Below are 10,000 nucleotides of genomic sequence, written 5' to 3'. Positions count from 1 at the left end.
ATTTTCCCCTTTTACAGACAGGTGAGTTTTAAGTGTGCTGTCTACAACAAAGACAGTGGAAGGACCGTGAATGGATCCTGCAACCCATAACAGACCTGATTATCCTTCTTCCTCTAAGCTGCAATTAATTCCTTCTAAAACGCAGCTCATGCTCACTGTCTGTCCATTTTTATGTGCTTACTGTTTTACACATCCAACAGCGTTATGTATGCTTTTTTAGTAATGCCTGCTGAAGCATGGAAAGGATCAACATTTCATTTTCATTACATTTCATTTATTTCTCTATTTTGGAGGAAGGGTTCCATAACGTATAAGATGGACATAACTAAAATAAGTTTCCATAGTGGGTGAAAGGTACTGGTAGTTAATGTGACTCCTCATAAAGCAGCCGAATTCTAAGTTACAATCAAAGATTGAGAAAAAATGTCTGCTTGATAATGTCTTTTGCCATAGTAAAATACAGTCACATGAGGAGTAAAAGACTGAAAAAATGGCCAGACAAAGACAGATCATTCATTTGTGCTTAGTTTGAGACTCCTACAAAGCCATTACTTGAAAGTACCTACACTGGCTAAGGGAACGTGGAGATTGCCATCTCACGTGTATACATAGTCTTTGTATTATTTCAAATGCTATCTAGCTACAATAGCATGAAATAGATGCCCCTACCTGGTACAGAGATACATATTACATCATTGCTGCTATAATACTCTGCTGGAAAAAGACTTTTTAGAGGATTTCTAATCATAATGAAAATACAGCATTAAGGATTTTGCTACTGAAATGTGTTTAATGTAAATATGCTGTCAGATACCCTTCAAGTAATTGACAAGAGCGGATGATTAGCAGTGTTCTCAATAGTGTTTTTGCATAATCTTACATTTTGACAGAACTCTTCAGCAGCTTTTTATTGTCAGTGCTCTGCAATCAGTAGTACTTTTTCCTTGACATTTACTTTGTCATTATAAATCTTGTAAGTGGTCATTTAACTTGTTCAGTATGCATGTAAGAATATCATTACTAACATGTTTGAAAAAATGTCTTCCTGTTGAGGAACTACTATGAAAGTAAACTTAAAAAAAAAAAAACTAAATGGAGTGGGTTGATGAGTGACTTTATGAAATAAATATTTGCCTATGAGTATCTTCTTATCTTCTTGCACATTTCAAGGATGATTTTGAAATCACTTACTTGTTGAATGTTCACAGATAAGTCATCAAATTCAGGGTGGTTGTTGGATTACTTTTTATCTTTTTTTAAAAAAAAAAATATTATTTCACACTGTTGTTCAGTTTTGACCACTTACATCCAACTGACTAAAATTAAGCTCTTATAATCCATAAGCATTCATAATTACATACTGCATGCAATGTTTTTAGTCAGTATAATAAACCTTCATCTTTACTGAAGCATCTCTTGTTTCTACAGCAGTTCTTTAATCTATCTCAATAGATTTCTAGTGTACAGCTCATATAGATTTGGTCAGTGACAAGGGTTAGAGTAGTCTTGTAGAACATTTACTTGTAGCTGTGAAAAGCCCACATTCATCAGAGGATTAGGTCGATCAGATTGTACCAGGATCAATGGAAGGACTGTGTGATCCCTCTTAGGCTGTAACGTGTTCACCTTCTTGGAGAGAATTCACATACACACATTTCTCTGTCTTAAAGCCATTTATCTCAGAATGTCAAATTGCAATAATTAACCATTATTGATCTTAAATTCAATTAACTTCATTAACACGGGTCATGATGAGGGTGCTTGTAAGGGAAAAGCTCTTGACAAGTGTCTTTTCTTATATGACATTGAATGTTCACAACTGTGGCTATAAACTATTCATATTGTGCCATAGGTACATCTTTTAAAAATGACAAGGGTTTGGTTGGTGGCATTTTAATCCCCTCCCCCTCATCTTCTAGTTCTCAGGGTTTTCCAGCAAATTTTCTATTCAGGAATCAGTGAACCATGTGTTTCCAGCACATTATCTTAGTGTGGCATTATAGCAAAACCCACCTATTCAAATAACCTTCAGTTCAATAGCTAGTGCTAGATAGAGACTCATTTACAAAAGAGTATATTAGTATAGTTAGCAAATGAGTGAAATGAATATTCAGTGCTTTTTTTTTGCTTTCCATACAAAACAAGTTGGGGCCATCTTGTAGAGGTAATCCTTGGGATCTTTGCTTTCTCTAAGTCTTAGGATTCATATAGCAGTCAATAGTTGTTTTTTTTCTTAAATGAAGGCTGAATAAAAACTCTGAAAGGACACAAAGCTTTGTTGGCCCACAGTGAACTCCTTTTTTTTTTTTTTTCCACGGAGAAACTTCATTGTAAGTACAAGTTCACAATAGCTGAAATTGTGATTGAAATCATTTGGATTTCTACTATACCATTCATACAGTTGTATGGAGTTTATTGTAAGTAGTCACTGCAACCAAAATAGCTATTGAAACTACTGTATAAAGAGCTTCAATAGGAATTTCAAGTTTGCAAGAAAAATGAAGGCTGCAGCTTGAGATGTGTGTTAATGTTAGTATGGTTAAAGACAAATACAAAGCCAGTGTTCTGGTCACTGTAAAACTTGTAAGGTGGCAGATTTGGAGCAACCAAGGATGTGGGAAGATTATAGAAAGTAAGGTGTAAGATTTTTTTTTTTTTTTAGTCCAAAAAATTCTAAACTGCAATCAGAAGGCTCAGAGAACTGTGGATAAAGAGAAATGGCAACATCAGTTTTGTTCAGAAACAGATTTCTGTGACAATTAAATGGTCATTTTGTCACTAAATTTGTTATTTCCATTCCAGTATACGAAGCATTTACTGAAAAGAGGCAGGGCAGAAGTAGAATGGTTTGATTACTGCATTTGAAGAAACTAAAGTTCCCTTACATCTGTTTGCTCAGTGAAGGATTATAATAATTAAGAGCTATTAGAGCCATATTGGGAACTTTTATGCTCATGCCTGCTTATCCTGGAGTTGGCTGTGAATCTTGTATTCGTTTGGTGAATGCCCTGTGTGCTTTTCAGTGATTAAAAGATGCCACCCAAATGCTGATATCAAGCAGAGGTTGTGTCACTGCATATTTACTACCAATTCACACAGATAATACGGCTTGTTCTTACCAGTATGTTGATAGTGACTTTTATTAAAAATAAATAAATAAAAACTATTATTTTTTATTCTTTCGGTATTCCAGTAAATATTTTTGTCTACACAAGGAAATGGTAATTCTATGCCTAGAAAAATTCTGTGATTTTTTTTTTTCTGGGAATTCTGTCCCTCCTAAATCAAAATCAAGCATTTACTTCCTGCTGTAATATGTGCTTGCATGGAGTGGGAAATTCTAACACGTGTGTAGTACTTCACACCAAGCAGCTGTCTTAGAAACCAACATAAAGCCAGTTTTGTCTCAGGGAGGATCACTTTTACTTGTGATGAAAAATTTATACAGAAAATGTAGATTATTTTTTCCTGTTACTAATGCACATAGTAATTGTAGTTGTTAGGTTTATGTGAATGTTTTCAGACTGTGGGGCTGCTTGTGAGCTATTTACTTCAACAGTTTGTGTCTGGCTCTTGAATCCTTCCCCTGGTGTTCTCTCCTCTCCATGGCTTGTTAGCTGGCTCTCAACCCTCCGAGCAGCAGCGGGGAGCTGTGTGCTCCTGTGCGTAATGTGCTTTTGTAACTTTGGTGTTCTTGCAGGTAGGGCACCCCTTCCCTAGTAACCTGGAGGTGGGGAGGGGAGGAAGAGGAAGGTACTCCATGAATATTGATGACTATGAAGCTACTCAAACCAAACAGCAATTGAGAATTCCCACTGGATGTTTGCAGTCCTTGTTTCTTACTTACCTACTTGATCGAGTCTCGATAGTGCTTGTGAAAGACTGTTTTTGCAGTGACAGAGAAGGACAAGGCCTTTTTTTTCTCCTTTTTCTATTTCAACAGGATCAGACAGGAATTTCAGGCTTATGCTTATAGGGGCTGTCAAAATATCTACTCCCCCCAAGTGCAAAATACGATAGCAAGTGAGGGCCTTTTGTCCACGCAGAAGACCATCATTTTCCGCTTGCATGCTGTGATCCTGCACTGCTGCTGGTTGTCAGCCTTGGGCATGCAGCATGGAACATAAACTGCCCCCCAGCTTCTGTGCAGTGGTATTTTTGGAAGTCAGCTGGATCGTGTATGTGTGACTGCAGAATTAGGACAACCAAAAAAAAGGTCTGTTGTTCCTGACCAGCCATACCCTCTGAGCTATTATTCCTGTTTCTCATAAGCATGGTGTTCCCTTCCAACTGTACAATATTGACATCTGATAGCAAATTTTACATGAGGAATAATTCTCTTTAAAAATCCGTATGATTTAGTGCATTATACATGGGAGTAATTTGGACCTTGAGTCTCTCAAAGGTTGTGTCAATGTTCAGATCCCTTCTTGTTAGAAACTTCCTGCAAATCAGCTCTCTAAGTGAGACAGATCTCAGACCAATCCTCACGCAACCCTACGTGCACTGCAGTGTGATACGATCTTGTGCTGTTCTCCATGTTAGGAAGACATGGTGTTACATTTCACGGGTGGATAATTTGAGCAGATTTTAGAAAAACCCTGCTCAGCAGGTTGAATTCAGGGAGTTTAGGCCCCGGGCAGAGCACAGCTTTGTAGGAGGGAGGCATGATCCATTGTGTTACATCATGTTACATCTCCAATGCTTCCCTGGTAGAGCAGACATTCACGGCTTACCTGGAGTCTTGCTCTGTGCTGGGAGCAGAAAGCTTTTTGGATAAGAGTTGTGACAATTCCTTTCCTAATTTCAAAAACCTTTCCTATTTTCCTCATTGTGAAAAGGAGTTTGCTGGCAGTGTGCAGATTAAGCATTTATTGGATTCTAGCAGCTTGGCTCAGTGGAGATTTTTTAACCACAGACTGTAGGTTTTGCACAGTGCGTGCACATGTGGGCATTTCACTGGGTATTTTATCCTTAGTAATTGTTTAAGCTGAAAACTAGCAATTATTTTCAATTACACACATAGGTTGCACTCACATGAACATACTGCGAAGAAGCATAGGAACAAAACCACAGATTTAAGCTTTCTTCTCATACTTTGTGTAAATAACTGCATTATATATACTAACCTACAGGAGATGCAGGCTTCTTTACTTATCTTCTTGTCTGGCACTGGGCAAGTCATTTTTAACTTCTTTGGATTTCCAGGTCCACAGCTATAAACTGTGGGTAAGAATGCTTCTTCCACAGGGTTACTGTGAAGAGTAAAACAGTCACTGGAGCTTTTGAACACCGAAGTGGAATGATGACCAATGGTGCTAAGTTGTTCCTAAGCCAGCATTTAATATAATGGCATTCTATTTTTTCAGGTGTGTTTTTAATGAAGGAGATATCACATAAATTTTGTGCTTTTAACAGGAATATCTAATTTTAAAAAAGACTGAACAGTATTTGGTTAAAAAAAAAAAAAAAAAGGAATGCCAGCTTTAGCAGAATTAGTAGCAATTTTTGAATGTTTATTGTTTTATTTGTAGGTTCCCTCTATGATACCTTTTGTATGGCAGCATAAAGTCTGAATTGAACAGGAGACCTGGATTCTGTACCCTCCTTTAAAGTACACGAAAGGCAGGGGAGTATGGAATACAGTGACATGAGGAAGAGGTGCTTGCTTTGCTGAGACTAGATGGTCCGCACATTAATGACATATTAACTCAGTCCTGGTTATTATCTCTTGCCTGTGTATTCTTGTCCATGTAATTCTAAACTCTTAGCAATTAACATTTGATCTGAATTCTCAGAAGTTGCTCCAAATGTAGTACCAGGCCAGGATGCTGTATTAGAGCAGCTGGCCATCTTCCTTTGGCCTGTTTCTGAGCTCTCTGTATCAGACAGCTGCAGTATTTTCACGAAGGAACAAACACAAGTGCACTTCAAAATTTCTGGTGCCTAATGATAGCTACCCATTAAATTAGCATGCTGTGTTGCATCATCCATGCCAATTCCCAGTAACTTCATACTACAACATTATTGGCATGCAAAGTCTGCAGATGTATCAACATACAAAAAATCCAGCTAAACAAGCATGAATCATGCACACCACATCAAATTAACATGTTAAAAATTAATATTCTTGACCTTGCCAGTGGGCAGAATAATCAGAATAGTCTTGGAGTAGGATCATGCCTTGTTGCAAGGTACCAGCTACTTCAGCCAACAGGTGAGAGCAGTGCTGACCTCTCCACTCGGAAATGACATTTCTCTCCCATAATAGACAGTCCTGCCCCTATAAAACAGAACTTTTGACCTTTCTAACAAAAAAACCCACCTCCCTCTCAAGGTGTTGACTGATCAGCATTGCCATGCCTGTTCAGGGGCACTGTTGTCATGTGCCACTCTTGTAAACCAGAAGCCACTACGGCCTCCTGTTTCTGTTGCCTCACTAGGAATGTACTGACATCTCTGCCACGTGGTGAAGTCTCAAACATAGTTTTAGCTGTATGCAAATTATCAGTCAGACTCTGTATAGAAATGACATTGTAGGTGAGATGTTTGCCTTTATTCCTGTAAGTGGAAGGCCTGGGGAGTGGGAGTTTTCTAACAGACTGATAGAACTGATTTGTATGCCTACAGTTGCATTAGGTCTTTGACTCCACCCACTGGCTGTTTTTCTCTTGCCTCTATTCATTAATTTTGTGCATAATGTCCATTGGCACAGTCAAAGCGTCTCAGGAAAGCTGTTGGCTTTCTCTTGACTTGTGTTCAGGCCATGCCCCATCTTGACTCTGAATGACCCCACAGAAACTGCAGACTCGAGTTTTTTTTTTCATAGATTATTTATTTGTAAATAATAATAATAATAATAAAGTAATTTCTTAGGTGAGTGGAGCCTTCCTGCTCTCAGTGTCTGTCTTCCGTTCTATTCTTGAAGTGTGAAATGTAAATGGATTCCCTTTTTTTTAAGGGTTTAAAAGTTTCAATATGCACTCAAAAATAAGGTAGTTTGGGAAATCCTTAGCATTACACGATGACTTCAACCCATGCACAAATAAGTAATAAAGTTGGTTGCATTTTTTTAATAAAAGGCCATTTGGTTAAATCAAAATACTTCCAAGAAACTGAATGGTTTTGATGAACCTGTAGTCAAGCATTTTTTCATGTTGGAAGAATATTTGAATGTTTTGATACTTTTTCAAGCAAAGAGCTTACATTCTAGTTTAAATATATGCTGGTAAGATAATTAAAATAAAAGTCTTGGCAAAAACAAACAAACAAACAAACAAAAAAAAACTAAGACATTGCAAAGTATAGCAATTAAATATTTGGATAGATCCAAGCTGAAATATATGGTCTCAGATGCATTTTTTTCAGGAAATATGAGAAGAATTGTGCAATTTATTGGTTTTGGGAGAACAGTAAAGTATGTCTTTAATGCTAGGGTTCTCTATTTCCAAACAAACTCGAGGTGCATGTCTGACCACATTACTGACATTGTGTGGATGCTGCCATGGAAGGGAGGAAAGCCATGCTGTGTTTTCATCTGAGTGCTACTGAGGAGCTCTCATAGATGAGGCTGTGGTGCTGGTGGGCACCTCAGGAGGTGGCAGAGTTTGGCCCAGGAGGTCAGTGGAGCAGTGGTTGTTCAACTCTGCAGAAACATAGTGGGCCAATGACATTTCTCTGGCTTTGTATAGTGTCTGAGTTGTCTATAGTGCCTGTGGTGTCAGTGTAGAGAGAGGTACATGAGTGTATTAGTGTATATACAATATGCATGTATATAGATAATTTTGGGTAGTGATGTATCACCATTTATTTCCACTGGCAAAGAAATGATCCATAGCTCGGTTATGAAGGTAACTCCCCTTTTATGGAAATGAATTCCATTATACCAAAGCTTACAGTTATATATTTATATCAAATGTGTTAATTTCATTTTTACCCTGCAGTTTAGGTAATAATTTTAATAAATGTTAATGAGGGAACCGTTCTCAACCTCTCAATAGCTGTCCCTGCAATAGATTCCAGAATCCCTTGGATATCCTCATCTCTAGAAACTGAGGGCCTCCCCACAGAACCACTGCCCATCTTTTGTCAAATATGCCACAGTGACAACATCGTCAACTTGCATGCAGTTTCCTGTGGGTTATGTTTTCCTACAAGATGTAAACTACAAACTTTTTTGGGAATGGTGACTTTTTATTCTTCTTTTACACTGGAAAAAGAAAAACAAAAATACAGAAACACATAATTTCTTTCATTTCTATTCTTATTAACTTCTACTGTTAGAATTTAGAATTGCCTTTAAAGTCTTTTTTTTTTTTTTTTTTTTTTTTTTTTCCCCTCAGACTTTGCTGTCAAGGCATTGAAGAACAGTTGTATAGATGCTCTGCTGTTTCAAACATTTACTCTACACTTGAAACATATCAAACCAAGAGTGTCTCTTTTTTATTAATTAGAAGCAAACAGCTGAGTAAAGATGGACTGGAGACAGTGCTTCTTAAAGACAATCTCTCCATCAGCAGTGAATCTCAGTGAAAAGTTTTGTGTTGTTTTTTGTTGTTGTTGTTATTTTTAACCATCTTCTCCTGCTTTTATTTTCCATTTTCATAGTCTCTTTGCTCTTCCTGTAGGTACTTAACCAAAGGAGAAGTTTCTCAGCACAGCCCTCCTCATCCTTCTATCTGTTGCACCCAGACAGAACGCCGGTCATCTCCGTCTGAGCGAGTTGTGGTGAGGCAGGCTGGATCAGAGGTTTCCTTAGCTGCAGATGGACTCCTTTCCTCCAGTACCCTTAATCCCATACTCCACTGTGGTGTGAGACTGAAGTTTGGCCTTAATTCCCTTCTGTCCCATATGATGATAACAATTCAGTTGGGATTTCTGAGGAGGAAGTGCATCCATTGCCTGCTGATGGATCCTCTGAGGACAAAGCCTTAGGGAGCTGTGAGCCCTTTGGCCACTGTAAACCTCCCTGTAGTGGTGTGGAAACCTCTGAGAATGGCTGAGTCTGCCACTGCAGATTGGCCAAGACTTGCTGGGTCACCTTCTGACGCTGTACTTCAGTCCTGAAGGCATGTGGTAGGTGACCAGCCCTTGGAATAAGATGTTAGAAGCTACTGGCACAAACTGCTTAGGACTGTGTTTTATGTCTTAGGCTGAGATGTTTCCCTGGACACCCTCATCTCTTGTATACACCTTTGGTTGAGTAAGTAGGGGGTAATGTTGTGTTTCATCCCTCCTCTCCCTTGTGCAGGGAGCAGAAGGAGTTGTTCAAACTGTTGGTTGATTAAAGTTGCAGGTTACTGGGTTAAATTCCACAACAGTTTATTCCTCATTTCCCACATATCTGGATCAAAGACTGATGTCACAACTTAGCTTCACAACTTGAGTTTAGGAAGGAGAACAGCTATAGAAGAGGCAGCTCCTGGTTAACACGCAAATATGCTTGATAGTTGGTGAAAAGGGCAAAGAAAGCATGAACGGTAAATAGATTTACATTTAAATGAGCCGCATGCTGGAGGTTTTCCCTAATGTAAAAGTCACTCTTGAAAGAAACAGTGAATGTGACAATACAAGTGTTTCATCCAAACAAAATTCACAAGATTTCAGCAGTAAGAGAAATAAAAGTGTAAAGAACACCACACTAATTAGGGACTTGGTTCTGTGCCCCCTGTCCGTGTTGGTGAGCACTGGTCTGCAGGAGCACTTCCAGTGCCGTGCAGGGACCCAGCCCAGGGCTTTGGTACGTGGTATATGGGAGTGGGTGGCACACGCTCGTGCTACTACCCAGTGAACAGAAAGTGTGAAGGACAGGTACATTTATAGGGTGCTTTGGTCTTTCATCTCGGACTGCAGGTGTGCACGAGATCATTCTAATGCAGGCAGGGTGACAATAACCTTGGATTTTCTTTACCTCTTAAAAAGGGAGTCTTCAGTTTCACATGAAGCAAAGGAATGAGAGTAGTAAAAGAAAAATTGTTTTGACAGGGTGGAAAAGAAAAAG

At 38.7% G+C, this 10,000-nt stretch overlaps 1 protein-coding gene across 6 annotated transcripts in view; it reads left to right on the top strand.

Moving 5' to 3' along the window:
- Positions 1 to 10,000, top strand: part of TSHZ3 (teashirt zinc finger homeobox 3) — a 258,591-nt gene that overhangs the window by 48,723 nt on the left and 199,868 nt on the right. Inside the window, exon 2 of one of the 6 annotated variants that reach the window (XM_035336841.1) lies at positions 5,251 to 5,369. The exons of the other annotated variants lie outside the window; for them this stretch is intronic. The gene's annotated coding sequence lies outside the window, so the exon portion shown is untranslated. The remainder of the gene's footprint in view (positions 1 to 5,250; positions 5,370 to 10,000) is intronic. 6 annotated transcript variants of the gene reach the window in all.

This window comes from Oxyura jamaicensis, chromosome 11 (assembly GCF_011077185.1).
Source record: "Oxyura jamaicensis isolate SHBP4307 breed ruddy duck chromosome 11, BPBGC_Ojam_1.0, whole genome shotgun sequence".
NCBI lineage: Eukaryota > Metazoa > Chordata > Aves > Anseriformes > Anatidae > Oxyura > Oxyura jamaicensis.
This window is presented reverse-complemented; position numbering and strand designations above follow the sequence as displayed.